The 22,482-nt window shown below is 39.4% G+C and overlaps 1 protein-coding gene and 1 pseudogene across 2 annotated transcripts in view; both read right to left on the reverse strand.

Annotated features, from left to right (window-relative positions):
* The window catches only part of LOC104979867, a 925-nt pseudogene extending 676 nt beyond the window's left edge, over positions 1-249 (reverse strand).
* The window catches only part of GRM7 (glutamate receptor, metabotropic 7), a 942,809-nt gene that overhangs the window by 384,966 nt on the left and 535,361 nt on the right, over positions 1-22,482 (reverse strand). The window lies entirely within an intron of this gene.

Raw genomic sequence — 22,482 nt, forward strand, 5'->3', positions numbered from 1 at the left:
TCTGCATCATCGGCCTGCTGCTGCAGAACCTGGATCTTGCACTTCATTGCCTCGGTGACGGCGATCGCAGCCATGACAGTGGTCCCGGCCATGGTCCCCACCCAGCTCCTGCTTGCCTTCGGGTTCCTGCCTCCTCCGCTCGGCGTTGCAGCCGCTTGGTTCCTGCAGGGTTGAACTTGTGGCCCACACTAGGCGAAGAGCATGCGCAGTCGAGGCTGACAGTAGGAAGCTTGGGATCGCAACAGTCATTTTTACACAGAATCTTCTCATTTTCTTCAACTTTCTCAAAAACGATAAGGCAGGGAGTTTTTCCATCACTCAGGTCATTTGTAACTTGGGTATGTGCCACATATTTGAGGTCCCATCTAACTAGGGGGGGCTGTCCCGTGCATCGCAGGATGGTGAGCACCATCCCAGGCTTTCTGCCCATTACATGCCAGCATCATCTTCTCCACCACAAAGTGACAAACAGATGTCTCCAGGCATTGTCAGATGTTTCCTGGGGGCAGAATCACTGTTGGATGAGAACCGCTGATTAAAACAAAACAACTACACAATGTCTTTAATAGATGTACAGTATTTGCTTCACTGAATTACAGGTTTCTTTAAATCAGCTTAAAAATGAATGTAAAAAAATGTGTCTAGTGTATGACATCATGTTTCTCAAGTTACATACGAATTTTATGATGCATGGAAGGATGGTAATTAAAATTTCAATATGGTAAACCTCCCTGAATAGGGTGAGCTTCAGTTTCCTCTTTATACTTTTTTTTTGGGCAGGGGAGTTATTCCTTATTCACATTTTCCATGCTCTTTAAGTTGTTAATAAGAAAAAAATTTTATAATCAGAGGAAAAGAAAGTGTTTAAATTTTGAAATAAAAAAATGAACATGTGGATGGGAAGAGGGTAAAGCCTGACACATTCAAGGAAGATTAACATGACAGATTCCTGTGTGACTCTGTATTTCCCCTTTGTTTACAAAGAACTTATATCCTATAGTTTATAGGAAAGGGTCTATGAAAATCATAGATAAAGAGGAAACATGATGTTTTGGGTTTAATCTTTTTTTTTTTTAACTAGGTGAAAAAATGATGAAAAGAAGAGATGCTGAATTAAAGTCTGTACTTGACGTGGAAGAGAAAAAAACAAGCAATAAAAGTCATTTAAAATATATTTTAAGAACAAACGTGGACCCTATTTGGTGAATATGATGTGATTCAAATAAAAGAAAAGTAAATGAGGCTGTACAAAGTCTATTTTGACTTTGTTTTTTCATTTAAAGAAAATTATACTTAGAGTAGAAAAAAAAAATATATATATATATACATATAATGGGAACTAAATCTCCAACCAGCTGAGGACAGACTAAGAGGGTGTCCTGTCACTTTTAATGAGTTCAAATTTAGGTCCAGACCAATTATACTATGAATATGCTGGTAGGATTGAAGGAAGACTTCCAGAAATTGATGACAACTCTAAGAATTCGAGAGTTGCCATCTCAGACAGAAAAAAGAAAATATTTCCCCTGTCTTAAAAAGGATAGAATAAAGAAAAATGAATTGTAGAAAAAAAAAGATGCCATTCTTTGGACAATTTCTACACTTAAATAACAAGTGATAGGTAAACATAATAAAATAATTGAATGGATCTTGACAAAAACAAGGTACATGGACTTTCTCTTTCAGTGACCAGGCAAGATATGCAGGAAAAACATGTAGAATATTTTATGTGTCCTCATTGGGCATGTTGATTTCATTACCATCTTTTACAGATCCCACAAACAGACAAAAGAAATGCTGTGTAGATGCAAACTATTACATAAGACGGATAAACAACATTCTACTATATAGTCCAGGGAACTATACTCAATACTCTGTGTTAAATCCTAAGGGAGAAGAATATGAAAAACAATGTGTGTGCATATGTGTGTGTGTGTGTGTGTGTGTGTGTAACTGATTCACTTTGCTAACACAACACTGAAATTCAACTATACTGAAATTAAAAAAAAAAAAAAAAGTAAAAAAAATGCTGTGTAAATCTACCATGTGGAGAGATGTGAGTAGGTTGATTTACAGATGACTGAACTAAACACTATTGTTGAATAATGATTCAAAACAGAGCACTAAGGCAAAGGGGTAGAAAGGACACAGCTTTTGCAATCAGGCAAATCTGGGTTCACATTCAGGTTCTATTTCCTCAGAGCCCTGTGACCTTGGGAATGTTGTTTAAATTTTTCTAAGCCCGGGTTTAGCTCTAAGGTAAGGAAAGCAATAATGACTTGGGATTTAAAACAACAACACTTTCCATTATATAAAATGGTACTGTAAAATATGTAGTGTCGAAGCTGAGGAAAATCTACCATTTGATTATTGCTCTAATTATCATTACTGATACTGAGTATTACCACTACCACTACATCTGAGGAGAGGTAGCTAAATGGTATGTTACTGCGACCTCTCCTTGGTCTCGATCTTTTCATGGTTCTCATCAACAGCTGACTGAGTTAAGACTGAGTTCATACACTGAATGTATTCTTCCGCAGTTGGAAATGTAGAAGAAAGTTAAGTGTGTGCTAGGAGACACACAGAGTCAGAAATGAATGGGATGAAATTCAGTGGAACAAATATGCATACTCAAAAAGCCATTTTAATAGTATAATGCACATGAAGAAAACTGCATAAAACTTAATTGCATGGTAGAATGAATACTTATAAACCAAGCATCTGTGCAACCAACAAGCAGGTCAAGGAGGATAACGCTGCTCGCCCCCAGGAGCTGTCCCCTCACCACTGCATTCTGTGTTTTTCTTTATCATTTTAGCCTACAGTACACACCAGTTACAATGTAGAAATGCAGGATAATATTTTGAACTTGATATAAATGAAGTATACTGCATGAATTTAGTATTTTGCATCTTTTGATCAGTGTTTTGTTACAATATGAACAGTCATTCCTATAGATGCATTCCATTATGGCTCATTTATTTTTATTATATAGTTTCTAGGATAAGCATGTATCACAGTGTTTTTATCCTTTCTGTCACTGGTAGATGATTTAAGTTGCTTCCAATCTTTGTCTTTTGGTGACAAGAATGCTATGGATATTTTTGTTCAGGTCTTACAGTGCATTTGTGTGCACATGGAAGAACAATCATAAAAGTATATTACAGTTGTTATTTAAATTATTTTCTATTTTCCATTGCCAAGACATACAACCTAAATCATGCAAGTTAAACCTATTCTTTTGACACCTCTGTATATAAAGATATACATAGAAAAATGATTCAAAAACTTTAATGATAACAGCTGAACGTATTTTATATGAACTCAGGTTTGCCAATATATCTTGACCACAAATAAGTTCTTTTATTTTAAAATCAATATATCTAATACATTCCTTTCAAAAAAACATAAATTATATTAAAATAAAGTCACATTCTATATGATCAAATGGAACTCAGTTTAATTTCCCAGAAATATATTTTTCCTTATTTTGATACAGGATTTTTAGAGTATTGTTTGCATTTTTAAAAGGTGTCTTTAATCTCCTTCTTTACTCCTGAGGGGAAATGTGAGCACTGAATATTAGTTTGAGGTTTTACAGATGAAATAGTTTCTATTTGAAGGAAGTTTACAAAGGAAGGTTAAACATTGTCTTTTAAAGTAATTATTAGTAGAATGCATTATTAAAATATATTTGTAAGATATTTGATTTCTGTAGTAAGTTCCTTTCTGATGCTTACTGGAAAAAAAAAGAAGGAAAGTGAAGTCGCTCAGTCATGTCCAACTCTTTGCGACCCCATGGACTGTAGCCTGCCAGGCTCCTCTGTCCATGGGATTTTCCAGGCAATAGTACTGGAGTGGATCGCCATTTCCTTCTCCAGGGGATCTTCCCAGCCCAGGAATTGAACCCACCCACATTGTAGATAGACACTTTACCGTCTGAGCCACCAGAGAAGTCCTAAGGGAAGGGCAATGAAAAGCTTTGATCAGGCAAAGGTGATACCCTCCTAAACGATCCCTTATATTCCAAAAGGCAGTGAGACTTTAGCTGTTTGCTGGCTGTGCAAACACCTGCACCATCCATCTAGGTAGCCACCCAACAACTGTGGCTATTGGTGGTTGAGCAATAATAATATGGCAAGAGGAGCTTAGGTGTGCTGTAAATAGAAAATACATTCAAGATTCTGAAGACTTAGTTTGATAATATGTTAAGATGATCCTATTTTGATATATATGGGTTAAATAAAATGCATTATTAGAGATAATTTAGTTTTTACTTTTCTTAATGCTATAAAATTATATATATGCTTGTATTATATTTTTACTGAACAGCACTGGTAGAGGGAAAATAAAATATTCTAAAACTCCATAGTTCTTTCCCCATTCATATATTTATTTCATTATATTCCTCAAATGAATATAAATGCATTATTATTTTTTGGTCTGTAATGTCATAGAAGTTCATTTTTATACTTACAGTAAGGTCTAGGTAGTTAACTTATTCCTAGTGAAAAGTCTTTATATGTCTAGGTATAAAAAAGAAACTCCACAAAGCTAAAGAGAGGCTAGGGAAATTATAGTTCCACTTAAAAAGGTAAACATTAAGGTTAATTAAAATAAATCTTGAGGTAGACTTCTCTATTCCCACTGTGGTATGGGTCTACTTATGTCTATTTCATTGGGCTAATTTTGGATGACTTAAATGCAGATCTGTTTTTGTTTGAATATCTTTGCCTTCCAATGTAGTGAAGAAAGCCTAAAGATCCATTAAATAGTCTCTGGGGAAATCTGTGACATTTCACATTGAACTGCTTCTTGATGGAGAGACACTGATATATAGAACAGTCTTATGGACTCTGTGGGAGAGGGAGAGGGTGGGAAGATTTGGGAGAATGGCATTGAAACATCTAAAATATCATGTATGAAACGAGATGCCAGTCCAGGTTCGATGCACAATACTGGATGCTTGGGGCTGGTGCACTGGGACGACCCAGAGGGAGGGTATGAGGAGGGAGGAGGGAGGAGGGTTCAGGATGGGGAGCACGTGTATACCTGTGGCGGATTCATTTTGATATTTGGCAAAACTAATACAATTTTAAAATAAAATAAAATTAAAAAAAAATCTGTGTACTAAAGAGAAAACTTTGTTGGATTTTGAAACGTTTTATTTCACAGGTAAATACTACTCTACAATAATTCAGTAGGAAAGAAAGTATATAAGCAGTAAGTGAATTTGTATCATTTTTTTGTATGGTTATATACACAAGGTGTTACTTTTTAATAACATGGAAGTGGCTTTAACGCTCATTTTTCACTTTTCCCTATTTGGATCCTAAAGTTTATAGTTTCGACTCCACCCCACACCATCATCCTGTCATTCCTATTTTTCCTATGTCCTCTTCACTACCACAGTTCTGCAAACCAACCAAAGAAGCAGATGGAAAAAAAGAATACAGAAATACAGATTCTTAACTGTCTTCCAAGTCTGATTCCTTCACATAACTGAGAGGGAAGTCTTCCCAACCTTCATCTAATGTTATTTTAAGCTGCCCGCTTCTAAAATAAAGAAGCCATGGTGGCTCAGACGGTGAAGAATCTGCCTGCAATGCAGGAGACCCGTTGCAGTCCCTGGGTTGGGAAGATCCCCTGGAAAAGGGAATGGCAACCCACTCCAGTATTCTTGCTTGGAGAATCCCATGGACAGAGGAGCCTGGTAGGCTGCAGTTCATGGGGTCGCAAAGAGTCGGGCAGGACTGAGCGACTAACACAGCAACAACAAAACTGAAGAACTAAAGAAATATGGACAAATATCCATTCTTAGACCAATTTGTTCTTTGCTATTCTGCTCTTGCTTTTGGTTCCCCTTTTTTATTCAAGAAACTTTTGATGTATGGCAAAACCAATACAATATTGTAAAGCAATTAGCCTCCAATTAAAATAAATTTATATTAAAAAATAATAAAAATAAGATTGTAATAAAAAAAAGAAACTTTTGAGGGTCTTCTCTGTGACACTTATTATTCACAGTGAATGCAAATATTAGGGAATGAGACAGATGAACATTTTTGCCTCATAGCGTTTACATTCTTCTTAAGGATCCCAAAACAGGTTTTGTTGCTTGTAATAAATTCTGAAGGTTGGATGAGGGATAAGGAAAGTTCAAGAGTAAGGCCAACGGACACAGCACCATTGCCCTCCTCTGCACCACAACCAGTAGCTTCTCTACCACAAGGAAAGAAGAAAAGGAAACCAGAGACAGACAGATTAGAAAGAAAGATACAAACTCATCATACTTTGCATCCAAAATACCTTCATACACTGAAATCCACGGTGATCTAGAGGTAATAAAAGTTCACAACAGTGCTTGGTAAATATGAACAAGTCGAAATTAACAACTTTCATTCATATCATAAGGACAAGGTAGAAATCTCAATAAATATCCCATTTTAAACAATAAAAGAAACTGTGAGTAACCCGGTTGTGGGGAGTGGCGGTGGGGGGCAGTACTTTAAAAAAAGAGAGAGAGATGAAGGATAATTAGGGAACATTTCACAAAACACTATTGAAAAATGTGTCTTGGTTTTCTTATCTAAGGACTTGATGGTCAATGATTCTTATTTTGAGTTGTAGATTAAAAAAATTGATGTAACCTATGGATCATCATCCTAGAAATAAATGGACATACACAAAGCTCTATGGTATCTGATCACAGTGGTCTCTTCTGAGGTCCACTTATTCTCAACTGTATCATGTCAAATGTTCCTCTAACTCTGAAATTGTTCTATTATTTCAATATGAATAGAATACAATAAAAATCACAGTAGTACTGAACATTTATGTTAATAAGATCCTACTCTTCCAGGCATTATGCTAAACACTTTCTCCACAGTATCACATTGATCCTCACAACAAACACACACTCTAGTCGCTCTTACTGGTTCCACCTTATGGATGAGTACACTGAGGCCTAATGAAATCAGGTGATTCAAGTAATTAAGTATGGTCAGGTTCTTTGGAAATACTTTCACAGAACCAACTTATTTACCATTTGTTTTTCTTCTATCTAGAGATTTTGTCTCAGTTTATACTTACACCTCTTTGTATGATAAATTTATGCTTGCCTCCCCAATGGACTATAATCTCCAAGAACAGAGACCTTAGCTAATTTTGTTCACTACTGAAACTCCAATGTTTATACACTATGTAGGACCGAGCGACTTCACTTTCACTTTTCACTTTCATGCATTGGAGAAGGAACTGGCAACCCACTCCAGTGTTTTTGCCTGGAGAATCCCAGGGATGGGGAAGCCTGGTGGGCTGCCATCTCTGGGGTCACAGAGAGTCGGACAGGACTGAAGCGACTTAGCAGCAGGACTTAGCTATCACTCAATAAATATTGGCAAAATAAATTAATGAATAGGTAAAAGAAGGAATGAATTAGGAGTGAGTCTGTCCAAATTTGCATAGCTTTTGAGTAGGAAAGCCTGGATTCCTATCCAGGTCTACTTGATCCCAGGGCCACAGATACTGCAGATGAAACAACAAAACACATATATAAATTTTAAAATATATAGTATTTTAAGAGTAATGAGGTTGAGCATTAAAAAGAAATACACTAAATAATAGAATGAAACCAGGGAAGGAGACAGATGAAATACAAAAACGTATGAGAGGCAAGTGAAATTGGCTCTGCATTTCCACTGGCCAGAGCTGCAAGAGGAAAATGAATCCCGCTTCCAAATCTGAGTTTTTCTGTCACCTTATCCCTCCTCAATTATAATGTGCCATTTTTGAACACCTTATCTTATGACCTCAAAACACACAGCCTTCCTTTCATATTCTTCACCTTAACACATCTCTTTTCACAGAAATTTTCAATGTTACAATGGAAAAATACCAGTTTCCCAAAGGTTATACACTGCGAAGAGGAACAGAACAGAAGGAGCAGAAACCTACCTGGCTGAGCAGTTCCGATGGGATGTAGGGAAATTCTGACCCCTGGGATTGAATCTTCATGGGCTAGATCAGTGTGGGGGGCACACATATTTAGTTGCATTCCCCTCCACTATCTTCAAGTTGAATTAGCATGGTCACAACTGAGCAGAACTCAAAAGACTGAATGTTACCACCTGAATAGGCTAGAAGGGGCCAGGGGTCCTTTGTACTTATCTTGGTACAACATCTTACCAAGTAGATGTTTATACTATCCATGTGGGATGAATCGTAAGCCAGAGAAAAAGGAATAGAGACATCAAGAGAGAATAAATGTGCAGGGCATCAACCTGATGGTATACTAATTCATTCTCCATCAGGGTATTCATCCATCAATATTTCAACTCTAGTCGATGCCTATGTGATACAGAATATCTTCTGAATAGAATATAACATGTTCTGAACAGAATATAATATGCATGGTACAAATTCTCTCTTTTCCTCTTGTTACTGACCTCCTAGCCTCAAGAGCACAGAGCTTCCACAGCAGGATGTTAAGACTGTGTCCAAAGTAGATCATTCAAAGCACTGCCTGCATTCATGTGGGACACATCTAACACACCTCTGAACAATACCATATTTTTCTCAAAGGGCAACCCACATTCATCTTTTTATCTGTGAATATGAACTCTCACATTTCAAGCCATGCCAGCTTTCCCTGCTTGTTGCTCAAGTTTCTTTCACTAGTTTTGAAACCTCATTTACAGCTGGTGTGGAACCAAAGTTAGGTGCAAGCTAAGTTTGCACTGCTTTCTCTCAGTGGGCAAAAAATAAGGGGAGAAGAAGCCTTAGAGAGCTGGAGACCCAGGGAGATGACAGAAGGGGAGGCAACAGTGTGTGAGGTTGCACTGAGGAAACAGATGAGGAAGACTCTGTATCAGCCTCTATGGAAACACTGAATCCCACACAGCTAAGGATGCAGAGAGCCAGAAAGGGCCAACTGGGAGATGCCGAACTAAAGATCAGAGATTTTTCAGCAAATAAAAGACTGTATTATTTAGTTAACTAAGTGGAAACTTCTGATGTCTTTGAGACTCTAAAGGCAAGATTTCTGTATTCCATGAGCACAACCAGTGTTCAGTATTTTTAACTCTCCTTATATAATTTCTTGTTATGTAAGTATTTCTATTTGGTCTTTTAGAGTAGCTGCTAGAATAATTGGACCATGTCTTGCATCAAAAGACCTAGTTCACAACTTGCAAGGGACAGAAACACACAGGCATGGCAGGGATTCCAACATCTGAAGCTCCTTTAATGGTTTTCAATCCTAACACATTACAGTTTTAATGTTTATTTCTGTGGCTCCAGGTGGTGCATGAAAGGACTAGTTTCTTCTGGCTCGCCTTCCCTCCTTCTTCTCCCTGCCTGTTCCTTCTTCCCCACACCACTCCCACCCTTCTTATCACTGCTATCATCATTGTCTTAATGAGGCAGGAGGTAGATGGACCTCCTCAGGGTAAACTGATTGGAGATCCATTCCGTTTGGACTGAAACTCCAAGAACAGCAGGATGGTTAAGAGAAGAGGCTGGGCCTTGCCCAGACCACATATTTCTCATTCTCAAGGTCATAAGACCTACCGACCATACATGCACAGAAAAGCTCCTTGGAGGTCAAAGGGGTAGCAATGTCAAAGGATGCTTTACCCACATGCCTTTGCATTAGAATCCATCTTGGCTAAGAGCTGCGGGCACACACACGGGAGGATCCTGAGGTATACCAAATATGGACTGTGGACCAGGCAAATCAAAATAACTGGCCAAAGGATACACAGAGGAAATGCCCCATAAAAGCAAGTCAAACTGCTGCGAGGGAGTGACTCAGCAACTCTGAGTCTGCCCGTGTGTGTCTATCCATACATAGCATACTCTTTCTCCTCTTAATAACACTTTACTTGTTTCACCATGTTCCATCTTTGTGGAAATTCTTTTCTGCAAAGGCAAAGCACCAGGGCCGTTGTCACTGAGCACCGGTCTAGTGGCTGGAATCTGGTGCTTTCACCGCCATGACATGACCTCACCTCCTGGATGGAAACTCAAGCCCCACTTTAAGCTGTTGCAGGCCAAGGCCACCTGGGATCACAAAGTGCTTTATAAAAACTTGATCTCATGTAATTCTAGTAACATTTTACAGATGAGGAAATTCAGGTTCAGAGAAACAAAGTAAACTGCCCCAATTTAGACAGTCGGTATGTTGTAAAGCCTCAGGCTCAAACTCAGTTTTTGTAGGTGTCACAGGCTGTGCTCCACACCCTGTGGCCAGGCTGCCAGTGCACGCAGACTACTTATCTTGAACTTCTGCTTGAAGGACAGTAATAGGGACCAGATTAGAAAAATCTGAGTTTTTCCTCTCCCGACCAGGCAAATAGGAAGATATTGCCCTAGGTCAATAGGATCTGCATAATGAATTTGCCAAAGGAAAGAAAGAATGTGATATACCTGACTTGTTTACATTTTTAAATGGATGATTTGCCCTTTCTGCTAAAATATATTTGGGTTAATTTATTCTAGAGCAGTGTTTCTCAACTCGGAGGCATTTGTCCTACCAGGAGGCATTTGGCAAAAACTAGAGAAGGAAACTGGAGAAGGAAATGGCAGCCCACTCCAGTACTCTTGCCTGGAGAATCCCATGGGCAGAGGAGCCTGGCAGACTACAGTCCATGGGGTCACAGGAGTCGGATAAGACTTAGTGACTAAACCAACCAATCAGAGAAGGAAATGGCAACCCACTTCAGTATTGCCATTCCCACTTCAGTATTCTTGCCTGAAAAAGCCCACAGACAGAGGAACCTGGTGAGCTGCAGTCCATGGGATCCCACAGATTCCACATGACTGAGCACACAAGCAAAGGAGACACTTTTAGCTGTCACACATGGGGTGCGGTTGCCCATTTAGTGAGTTAGAAGCCAGGGATGCTACCAAACATCCATCCCACACTGAACAAGACCACCTCCACATCAAAAAACTATCTTGCCCCAAATGGCAGTATTTCTGAGGTTAAGAACTACTGCTTCAGCGTCTATACATTAACCATGAATTATCTGAAAAGGAAATAAAGAAAATGACTCAATTTGCAGTGGCATCAAAAACAATAAAATACTCAGGAATAAATTTAACCACAGAAGTAAAAGACCTCTACAGGTAGTTCCTGGTTACAGCTCAGACGGTAAAAAAAAAACCTGCCTGTGACGCAGGAGACTCTAGTTTGATCCCTCAGTCAGGAAGATCCCCTGGAGAAGGCAAAGCAACCCACTCCAGTATTCTTCCCTGGAGAATTCCATGGACAGAAGGGCCTGGCGGGATACACTCCAAAGGTCAGAAAGAGTCAGACATGACTGAAGTGACTGAGCGCAAACACATAATTAAAACAGTATGGTACCAGCATAAAAACAAACTCATAGAGATCAATGAGACATTATCAAGATCCTTGAAATAAATCCATGCAATATTAATATATGACAAGGGGAGTCAAGAATATATAATGGAGAAAAGATAGCATCTTTAACAAATAATACCAGGAAAAATGGATTCTCACAAGTAAAAGAATGAAACTAGACCCCCATTTCACATCACTTATAAAAATTAACTTGAAATAGATTAAAGACTTAAATGTGAGACCAGAAACCATAACATTACTAGAAAGACAATATAGAAAAAACATCTCCTTGACATGGATCTTTGATAATTATTTTCTGGATATGACACCTAGAGCACAAGCAAATAAAATAGAAAATAATTAAGACAGACTACATCAAACTAAAAAACTTCTACATGGAAAATAAATGATAAACAAAATGACAAAAAGACAACCTATGAAATGGGAAGATATAATTGCAAATCATATATTCAATAAAAGGTCAATATCTAAAATATATAAAGAACTCATGAATGAATAGTAAAAAACAAACCAGTTAAAAATGAGCAAAGAAACTAAATAGATATTTATCCAAGGAACGAGATGCTTAACATCACTAATCATAAGGTAAATGCAAAGTAAAACCACAATGAGATATCACTTCATTCCTATTATTATAGAATACCTATCATCAGAAAGACAAGAGATAAGAGATGCTGGAAAATATGTAGCGATAAGGGAACTCTTATGCAGTGCTAGTAGTTCTTTGAGGTGATACAGCCACTAGAAAGAACAGTATGGAGATTCCTCAAAACATTAAAAATACACCACCATCAGTTCGGTTCAGTTCAGTCTCTCAGTCGTGTCCCACTCTTTGGGACCCCATGGACTGCAGCACGCCAGGCTTCTCTGTCCATCACCAACTCTTGGAGCTTGCTCAAACTCATGTCCATTGAGTCCGTGATGTCATCTAACCATCTCATCTTCTGTCGTCCCTTTCTCCTCCCACATTCAATCTTTCCAAGCATCAGGGTCTTTTCCAGTGAGTCAGTTCTTCACATCAGGTGGCCAAAATATTGGAGCTTCAGCTTCAGCATCAGTCCTTCCAAAGTATATTCAGGACTGATTTCCTTTAGGATGGACTAGTTGGATCTCCTTGCAGTCCAAGGGACTCTCAAGAGTCTTCTCCAATACCACAGTTCAAGAACATCAATTTTTCAGTGCTCAGCCTTCTTTATGGTCCAACTCTCACATCCATATATGACTACTGGCAAAACCATAGCTTTGACTAGACAGACCTTTGTCGGCAAAGTAATGTCTCTGCTTTTTAATATGCTGTCTAGGTTGGTCATAGTTTTTCTTCGAAGGAGCAAGCAATTTTAATTCCATGGCTGCAGTCACCATCTGCAGTGATTTTGGACCCCAAGAAAATAAAGTCTATGATACAGTAGTTCCCTTCTGAGAATATATCCAAAGGAAGCAAATACACTACTATGAAGAAATCTGCAACCCCATGTTCACAGCAGCTTTATTAACAATAGCCAAGACATGGAAACACTTAAGATAAATGGATGACAATTGTGATATGTACATATACACATGACTATTATTCAGCCATTTAAAAAAAAAAGAAGAAGAAGGAAGTCCTTGTATTTGTGACAATGTAAATGGGCCTTGAGAGCATTATGTTAAGCAATAAGTAAGACAGAGAACTGCAGATGCCATATGATCTCATTTACCTGTGGAATCTAAAAACAAAGGAACTCAAAGAGATCAGATTTGTGGTTAGGGATTTGATGGGGGGGGATGGGAGTTTAGGGAGGGATAATTGGATTAAGGTGGTCAAAATCTACAAAACTTCAGTTATACAATGAGTAAGTATTAGAGATGTACATGATCACTATAGTTAACACTGTTGTATGGTATATATGAAGTTATGATAGTAAATCCCAGAAGTTTTCATTACAGGGAATCTTTTTTTTTTTCTTTCTCTTTTTTTCTTCTTTTGTTTCTGTATGAGATGAAGTATGCCAACTAATCTTATTGTGGTGATCAATTCACAATGTACACAAGTCAAATCATTATGTTGCATATCTTATACATACTTATCTGAATGTCAGTTATATCTCAATAAAACTGAAAAAAATAAGCTTACAAAAATAACCTGCTTTAGAACAGAAGTCAGGTCTTTTTTTTTTTTTTTCTGTGAAGAGCTGCACAGTAAACATTTCAGGCCTTGCAGGTCATATAGTTTGTTAAGCTCAACTAGCTGTTAGCTCAACTATTTAAGTAAACCTCTGTGGTGTGAAAGCAAGCAGAGATGATCCATAAACAAATGGACATGGCTATGTTCCAAAAAGCTTCACCACGCATACAGGCGTACAAAGAAACGGGTGAGGTTTGTCCTGAGAGTCATACACTACCAGTCTCTAGTCAAGAGGGGTTCTGAAGCTGCCTAACCTGGACTCAAAGGCGGCTGAAGGTCTATCTATTACACATATTCTCAGGAAGACTATTTTCCAGTAAGCAATCATTTCAACTCACACTACCAGGGAATCCTAGCTTTTTGGAAATACTTTATTATGTCCTCCTTTTGAACCTGAAGGCTGTTTTGTACAGGAGGAAGAAATATATACCTGGCATGTATTAGGGACACAGCCTGGTTTGAGGATTCCAGCATTTATGAGTGGACAGTAAACAAGAGTACTTGCGGCAATGGGCCATGAGCTAGCAAGTGAGAAGCAGAGGGCAGAGGAAACATTCTGTTTGAAATGGAGTTGTCTGGCCCACCTGGTGAGAAACATTCAGACAGCTGGAACCATGAGGGGTGAGCTCTTGACTTGTGATAAAGCTGGTCAGCAGGAGACAGACACCAAGTCAGCGGGCCCGTTTAATTAAAACAGTCCCACCTTTTATCTTTGGCATGCTTTGCCATTTTGAAAATGCCTCTACCTGCATTATTCCATGGCATCCCTGGGACAATCTCATCTCCTCAATAAACCTTTCTGAGCTAGAATAACACATATTTAGGTTACAAAGGCCAGTGAGCATTGAGATTTTCTTTCAGGAAGATTTTGGTCTCACAGGGAAGAAAGAGAGAGAACGATGGTGTACGTTCAGTCAAAGAGTCCTTCATCTGGAAGAAAATGAGGATGCCGCCTGGTTTGGGGGTGAGGGTTAGGGAAGATGGGGTCACAGGGTTTTGGGCAGGTTGCTTGCTTGAGTTGAGTGCTAAATTAGTGCATGAGAAGTCAATCAAAAGTGAGGGGTGCTGATGGTGGTGGAGAGAAGGAGGACTTTGCAGACACAGGGACAGCAAAACCAGGGGTGAGAAACAGCAGGACATGTGGTGTGTGATAGGAGCATGAAAGGAGGTCAGGAAGCCCAAGATTCCCTTTGGGGAAGGAAATAAAGATTGGATGTTTACATGAGAGCCAGTTCCTGGTTTGTCTTCTGTTGCCATTTGGAAGGGTACACACTTGAATCTTTAGATGAGGGACAGCACAGAGGTCAAATCTCAAAGCTCACATCACAGTATAAAATTGAAATCTGAGGAGAGTGGAGGCAAGGAGGCTGGGGAGGAGGCTGCTGTGTCCTCCACAAAAGAGAGGAGACAGGGGTGGATGAAAGGAGGGACTTCAGACTCAGTGAAGACAGGCGGCAACAATTTCAGGACCTAGAGATCCTCTCAAATAGGCAGGCCAGGAATTATCAACTCACTGAATTAAATAAGAGACGACAACCTCTGAAAATTTTAGTTATTAATTACTATCTCAAATATAGATGCTGAGGTTGAATTCAGGTCCTCTATCTCATGCTCTCCTTTTTCTATTTGTAAATAACTATTTCCAGAGTGCCTTCACGTGCTGGATCTCCATGTGTTATACCCATGTTGTGAGTGACTTATCTCATGCAAGGAAGTGTTTTTACATGGACTCTTTCCAGAAAGGAATTTGAGGTTCAGAAACACATGTAACATGCCTAAAACCCCAGAGATAATAACAAGAAAAGGCTGGACTCCAATCTACCACGCTGCTTCTCCTGTAGAGCATGCCACAAGATAACTACTCTTCGAAGTGCACTTCCCTAGCATGACAGCCACTGGGCACATGTGGCTATTTCAATTTAAATGGCCTAAAATAAATAAAATTGAAAAATGCAGCCCCTCACTCTTATAAGCAGCATTTCAGGTGCTCTGTAGCCACACATGACAAGTGGAGACCAAATGGCACAGCAGAGAGAGAAGACACTTCATCCTGGCAGAAAGTTCTATTATTAATAAATAGTGGGGCTCCTCTGGAGTATGACATTCTAAAGATGCATGCCTCATTTAATATTGTTAAAGGAGAAGATTCAAAGCAGACTTCTGATGTCAAAAACCAGATCCAAGGGGCATTGGGTGCCATTTCATTTTCTGTCTCTGTCAGCAGCAGAGACCCCCATTTCTGTGGATATGAGCTCCACAGTAAAATAAGGGAAAGCAGAGTATGAATGAGAGATAGGAGTTTAGGCAAAGATGTTCTGGGATTTTCTTATAAAGTTCCCACTTCTTGGTGCTATGTTTATTAATGCTTTTTAAGGGAAACTGGAGATTAACTAAAGAAGATGGATAAAGAAGGTCTACCTAACAGACACTATATGGGGGATTAAAGCTTAGTCTAAGTGTTCACCTAATCTGATTTCTTCATATTAATATACCCATGTGTATAGAATAAAATAAAACTGGCCAAATGAACATCATTTGAGATAATATCACAAACAAACTCAAGCTAACCAAATCAGGCAGTCTTGGAAAGAAAATTAATGACCCATTTTCTGGGTACCAAGAATAAAAGCTACTTGTGATATTGAAAGAAAAACTTGGCAAACAGGATTTAGAAAGCAAGGTATCAGTGGTAACCAAGATAAGGTATCACAAATAATTAAGGTATTAAGCAGATAGTGGGAGCTTTCTTTTGAACTATGAGACTATTCAAAGTGTCCTTGAGAGAAAATGAAACAGTTTGAGTGCCTTCAGATTTCTTATATGGCTGGATCATAACTTCAAATTCCAGGAAGATTTCAAATATGCTGATCTAATTATGCTTTCCAAATGGCAATTTGAATTATGTTGGCTTAGTGGTACATTATATAAGGCTTTTCTTTTTTCAAGGAAAATACATTAAATAGAAGGAGAAAGTATCTTGCAACTGTCCTCCACTGCCAAGGACATGTTTCCTTGAAAATTAAAAAAAGGGCGGGGGGTGCTTTCTGCTCTCTTCTTTTCTTTCCTATCCCCCACTCTTAACACACTCCTCTCACATGCATCGTAGGTATAATTTGATGTACATCAAAACTGCTGTGGGAAGACAGGGCATGCTGAAGATTCCAAGTATCAATAGTTACCTGTTTTGTATCAAAGTGCTGAATTCAGAAAGACCTGCTCCTCCTGGGGAGCTCTCATCCTGATTCGTTCTGATACAGGGTACAAGGATGATTAATTGTGGAAATATTACAGCCTGTAAACTGGGAGCAGAGCCTACAATGAAGGGCACGAGGGTGTCCAGTACAGTTACAGCCTCAAAGATAGGCTGGGGTCTGATGCATGCAGACTGCTTCCTACAATTCTGGTTCTAAGACCATGAGCCTTAAAGATAAGACTTCACTCCTGACTCCATACCTGGATTTCTCAACATATGTTCAATGTCAACAGCATGTGAACAGCCTGAGGATACAAGGTGAATATTTCCAGCACCAGGAGTGTCTGAAATGCTTTAGGGGCTTGAGAAATTCCACATATACATACATCTTTACATTACTGCCTTGCTAATATTTGAAACCCAACAAATTCTAATGTGAATCCTATCTTCTGCCCCCCAATATGCTTTTTTCCTTAGTTATCCCTCACTCTCCTCAGCAGCAGCACCTCGCTCCTACAGCGCCTGCGCTTCTGCCCATCAGACCTGCCGATGGCTAAAGCCTCTACGGCATTAGGTGAGACCCCCCACCTACAGCAACACAGTCTCTGAGTGGGTATCTCCTCCTTCAGACTCAGACATCGCCCCACACCTCCCCGCCTCTGGCAGGTCCAATGACTTCTCTCTTCTTTCTGAGCATCTCTTACTTCTTTAGGATCATCTCCAACTGAGATCTTCAGGGCCTTCCACTCTAGAACACTGGTTGATATACAGCAAGCCCACTCACTCACTGATTTATACCTTGGTTGATTCTGTTTGCTGAGTCTCAGTAACATCTTCCCTTTTCAAAACTCAATTCTTTAAACAAAGCATTATAGCAAAGAGGTTAAGTCCACGGACAGCTGTTTGAGTCAGACTGACCTGAGTGTAAATCCAAGATCTACTGTGCATGTGTGTGTGGGTATGCACACACTGAAGGTGGGATGAGGCAGAGAGAGAGAACAGAGATGGAAACAGAGAGGGACAATGAGTGACAGAGGCAGAGAAATGTCTATTTCTCCTGTACAACACTGGGCTACCAGTAGCTGCCACCTCCTCGTGCATTGCTGAGAATTAAATGACCCAATACATGTAAAGAGAGCTTAATCTAGTCCCTAGCATACCATAAGCAATTAAGAATTATTAGCTACTACCATTAATCACATCTAGCTTAACAAGCCTCTATCTTGAAACACTCTTTCATGCTCAGGTCAAGGGTTATAAGCCACTTACTGAAATTATTGTCTCTCTTAGTTATGAATTAATTATGGCTGTCTCTCACCAAGTTGTCAGCAACTGGAGAGGAGAAATACAATTTCTTTGTTTCCAAGATCAGTGCTTTCAAAGTGTAGTCTGTCTGTGGACTGCTTGCTACTGAGATCCACAGTGAGAGGGCTTCAAAATTCGAAAGAGCTTTCAGAAGCTACTTCAGTTCAGTTCAATCACTCAGTCGTGTCTGACTCTTTGTGACCCATGGACTGCAGCACGCCAGGCTTCTCTATCTATTACCAACTCCTGGAGCCTGTTCAAACTCATATCCATCAAGTTGGTGATGCCATCCAACCATCTCATCCTCTGTCGTCCCCTTCTCCTCCTGCCTTCAATCTTTCCCAGCATCAGGGTCTTTTCCAATGAGTCAGTTCTTTGCATCAGGTCGCCAAACTATTGGGAGTTTCAGCTTCAGCATCAGTCCTTTCAATGAATATTCAGTACTGATTTCCTTTAGGATTGACTGGTTGGATCTCCTTGAAGTCTAAGGAACTCTCAAGAGTCTTCTCCAACACCACAGTTCAAAAGCACCAGTTCTTTGGAACTCAGTTTTCTTTATGGTCCAACTCTCACATCCATACAAGACTACTGGAAAAACCATAGCTTTGACTAGACAGGCCTTTGTTGGCAAAGTAATGTCTCTGTTTTTAATATGCTATCTAGGTTGGTCATAGCTTTTCTCCATCATAGCCCATTGGAACAAGACCTGGTTTCCCCCACAGTCAGTCTTCCATCAGGAAGCTTCCATAAGGCTCTTATCCTTATTAATCAGAGGGCAGACAGAAGCTACCTATAGTACTTTACTTCTATTTCACAGGGAACAGTAGTCTGCAATGGATTAAATTACTAAAAAATAAAAAATAGAGCTTTACTGAAGATTTGAGTTGCACTGTCCTAGACTATGTACATTCCACAGACAGATCTACAGTAGATGCTCACTGAATACTCACTAGGTTCTGAGTGAAGGAAAATTATTTAAAATAGTGCTTTACTTAGAATCTCTGTTGTTGCTCAAGTTAGCAGCATACACAGATAAACAATGAGTCAGACTTCTGAAATCAAATTCAAGACTTGAGATTTAAACTTGGATTAATTTATTGGGTCCTGAATTTCAGAACCTTTTTTTTTAATTTTTATTTTATTTAACTTTATAATATTGTATTGGTTTTGCCATATATCAAAATGAATCTGCCACAGGTATACATGTGTTCCCCATCCTGAACCCTCCTCCCACCTCCCTCCCCATACCATCCCTCTGGGTCATCCCAGTGCACCAGCCCCAAGCATCCAGTATCGTGCATCGAACCTGGACTGGCGACTCGTTTCATATATGATATTATACATGTCTCAATGCCATTATCCCAAATCATCCCACCATCTCCCCTCCCACAGAGTCCAAAAGACTGTTCTATCCTTTTAAAAAAATTAATTTAAAAACATCTTCGACCATGTGTAAGACACACTACCACACCACTACCTGAAGAATGAAAGAGGAATTATGAACTCTGATTTTAATGTTTGTAATATCAAACACATTCCCTGAAGTGTCAATCCTATTAACAAGCACCACTCCTTCCATGAGGGAAAGTGAGCTAAGAAGGCAAAAAGGGATAAGACGGATTATTTCTGGTCTCATTTATAGCCATTTAGCTATTTGCCCCTCAGGTGCTGGGTTTTTCTGGGGACATCTTTAACCCTTTCCCTTCCTTCAACTTGGATTCAAATCACCCAAGCTTGAGATATATGTGGATGTGAGGAATGAGTTGCTGCTGGAGTTGCTGCTGCTGCTGCTCCTGCTGCTGCTAAGTCTCTTCAGTTGTGTCTGACTCTGTGCAATCCCCTAGAAGCAGCCCACCAGGTTCCCCCATCCCTGGGATTCTCCAGGCAAGAACAATGGAGTGGGTTGCCATTTCCTTCTCCAATTCATGAAAGTGAAAAGTGAAAGTGAACTTGCTCAGTCGTGTCTGACTCTTTGAGACCCCATGAACTGCAGCCTACCAGGCTCCTCCGCCCATGGGATTTTCCAGGCAAGAGTAACTGGAGTGGGGTGCCACTGCCTTCTCTAGGAATGAGTTGAGGGAGATATTCTACTAACATATGACACTAATGGACATTGGGCAATTTATTATAGAACTTTCCATTGACTAATTTGGAGGGAAAAAAAATCCCTCATTATCAGCTATTTAAGTCTTGGTTCAGATACCAAAATATCTTTCAGTTCTCTGAAAGAGCTAAAACATTTTTTTTTTTTAACTCAGGAAAGTAGACCTTTTCAACAGAATTCATTTAATACATTATGTAGTCACCCCATAGACTATGCTAGGCAGAGTGTCTATAATCAAATTTTGCCTTGTTGCTATTTCTCACAGAGAAATTTCCTATGAGGGATTTTCAGCTATTTCCTTTATCTACAGGATCCCTGATTAGTTAACAATACAGACAAGAAAAATGTGAGAAAAGAAACGGTAAAGCAGAGAACAGTTGTGCTATTCCATATGTATACTCTTTACCACATATTTCTGTAAGATGTACCTTGATCTTAGGATTGAGCACCTATTGTAGAGTGGAAACTATAATCAGTATTAGTGATAAAATGATAGAGGAAGGAAGCATATTTCCTTTCTTCAGAAACTCCAAACTGTAGCAGGATACAATGGAACAAGATGAATTGACAACTTTTTAGGAAAAATGTGATGTAAGGGGGGAATTATAAAATTTCCTCTGGGAATGACTGAAAATTTTACCCTGACATCCACCCCTCACCTTTTATTAACAGATTTCCCATGTTGTGACTATGGACATGTCTACCCAGCTACATACTCTACTTCCCGGCTCCCCCTGTAATTGACTGTGGCCGTATAAAAAAGTTTCATCCAAGGGGATGTAAAAAGAAGTAAAGGTTGCCACTCTGGAAAGGAATGCACACATGCCCTTCTTGTCTGGACCTCTTTTCTCCTTCCACCTCACTAAACACAAGAAGGGCCCATACATGAAAACACATGTTGACTACACCTGAGTCATTCACCAGACCTGACTTACTCACTTCTATCCAGCTATATAAAGGAGAGAGAGCTTATCTTGTTTAAGCTATCTCTTTACGGGGTCTCTTTATTACAGCAGCTTAAAATATACCTTAACTAATAGAAAGCCTGGGTCAGCTTTCTGGGTCTATTTAGTGCAAAGGATAATAGAGCATGCAGAAGCTTGTGGTGAAAGAGGAGATGGAAGTATGAGATAGGAACTGGGCCATATTGGATCCTAAAGCTATGTAAGACGTTAGGATGTCATCTTAAGATCAGTGTGCAACATTACTACTCATGTCCCTTAGAAAGAATTCTCCAGTTGAATTGTGAAATATGGGGAGAACTCTAGGACAGGTAAGTTCAAATAAGTGAGCACTAAAGATGCTTGGTACTTAGCAGAATTTTTGAAAATGGAATAATAAGTTGGTGGGTTAGGGGAGAACATGGAGAACACTGATTACCAACATTATTATTTTTTGTATTCAAGAAATTTTTATCAGACTAAGCTATGCTACAGAGAAGGCAATGGCACCCCACTCCAGTACTCTTGCCTGGAAAAGCCCATGGATGGAAGGGCCTGGTGGGCTGCAGTCCATGGGGTCGCTAGGAGTCGGACACGACTGAGTGAATTCACTTTAATTTTTCCCTTTCATGCATTGGAGAAGGAAATGGCAACCCACTCCAGTGTTCTTGCCTGGAGAATCCCAGGGACTGGGGAGCATGGTGGGCTGCCGTCTATGGGGTCGCACAGAGTCGGACACGACTGAAGCAACTTAGCAGCAAGCTATGTTAAACTCTGTGTTTGACGTTAGAAGTATAACTGGAATCAAGACTAGACACAGTCCCTGAGAGCAAAGGCTATACTTTTGCTACCAGAATAGTTCTCTTCCATGCACAACCCATCTGATCCTTGAAAATACTGGTGAACGAAATCAAAGAGGACACTAATAGATGGAGAAATATACCATGTTCATGGATTGGAAGAATCAATATAGTGAAAATGAGTATACTACCCAAAGCAATTTATAGATTCAATGCAATCCCTATCAAGCTACCAACGGTATTCTTCACAGAGCTAGAACAAATAATTTCACAATTTGTATGGAAATACAAAAATACCTCAAATAGCCAAAGCAATCTTGAGAAAGAAGAATGGAACTGGAGGAAGCAACCTGCCTGACTTCAGGCTCTACTACAAAGCCACAGTATTCAAGACAGTATGGTACTGGCACAAAGACAGAAATATAGATCAATGGAACAAAATAGAAAGCCCAGAGATAAATCCACACACCTATGGACACCTTATCTTTGACAAAGGAGGCAAGAATATACAATGGATTAAAGACAATCTCTTTAACAAGTGGTGCTGGGAAATCTGGTCAACCACTTGTAAAAGAATGAAACTAGA

The sequence above is a fragment of the Bison bison genome, unplaced genomic scaffold (genome assembly GCF_000754665.1).
Source record: "Bison bison bison isolate TAMUID 2011002044 unplaced genomic scaffold, Bison_UMD1.0 scf7180017864492, whole genome shotgun sequence".
In the NCBI taxonomy this organism is placed as follows: domain Eukaryota; kingdom Metazoa; phylum Chordata; class Mammalia; order Artiodactyla; family Bovidae; genus Bison; species Bison bison.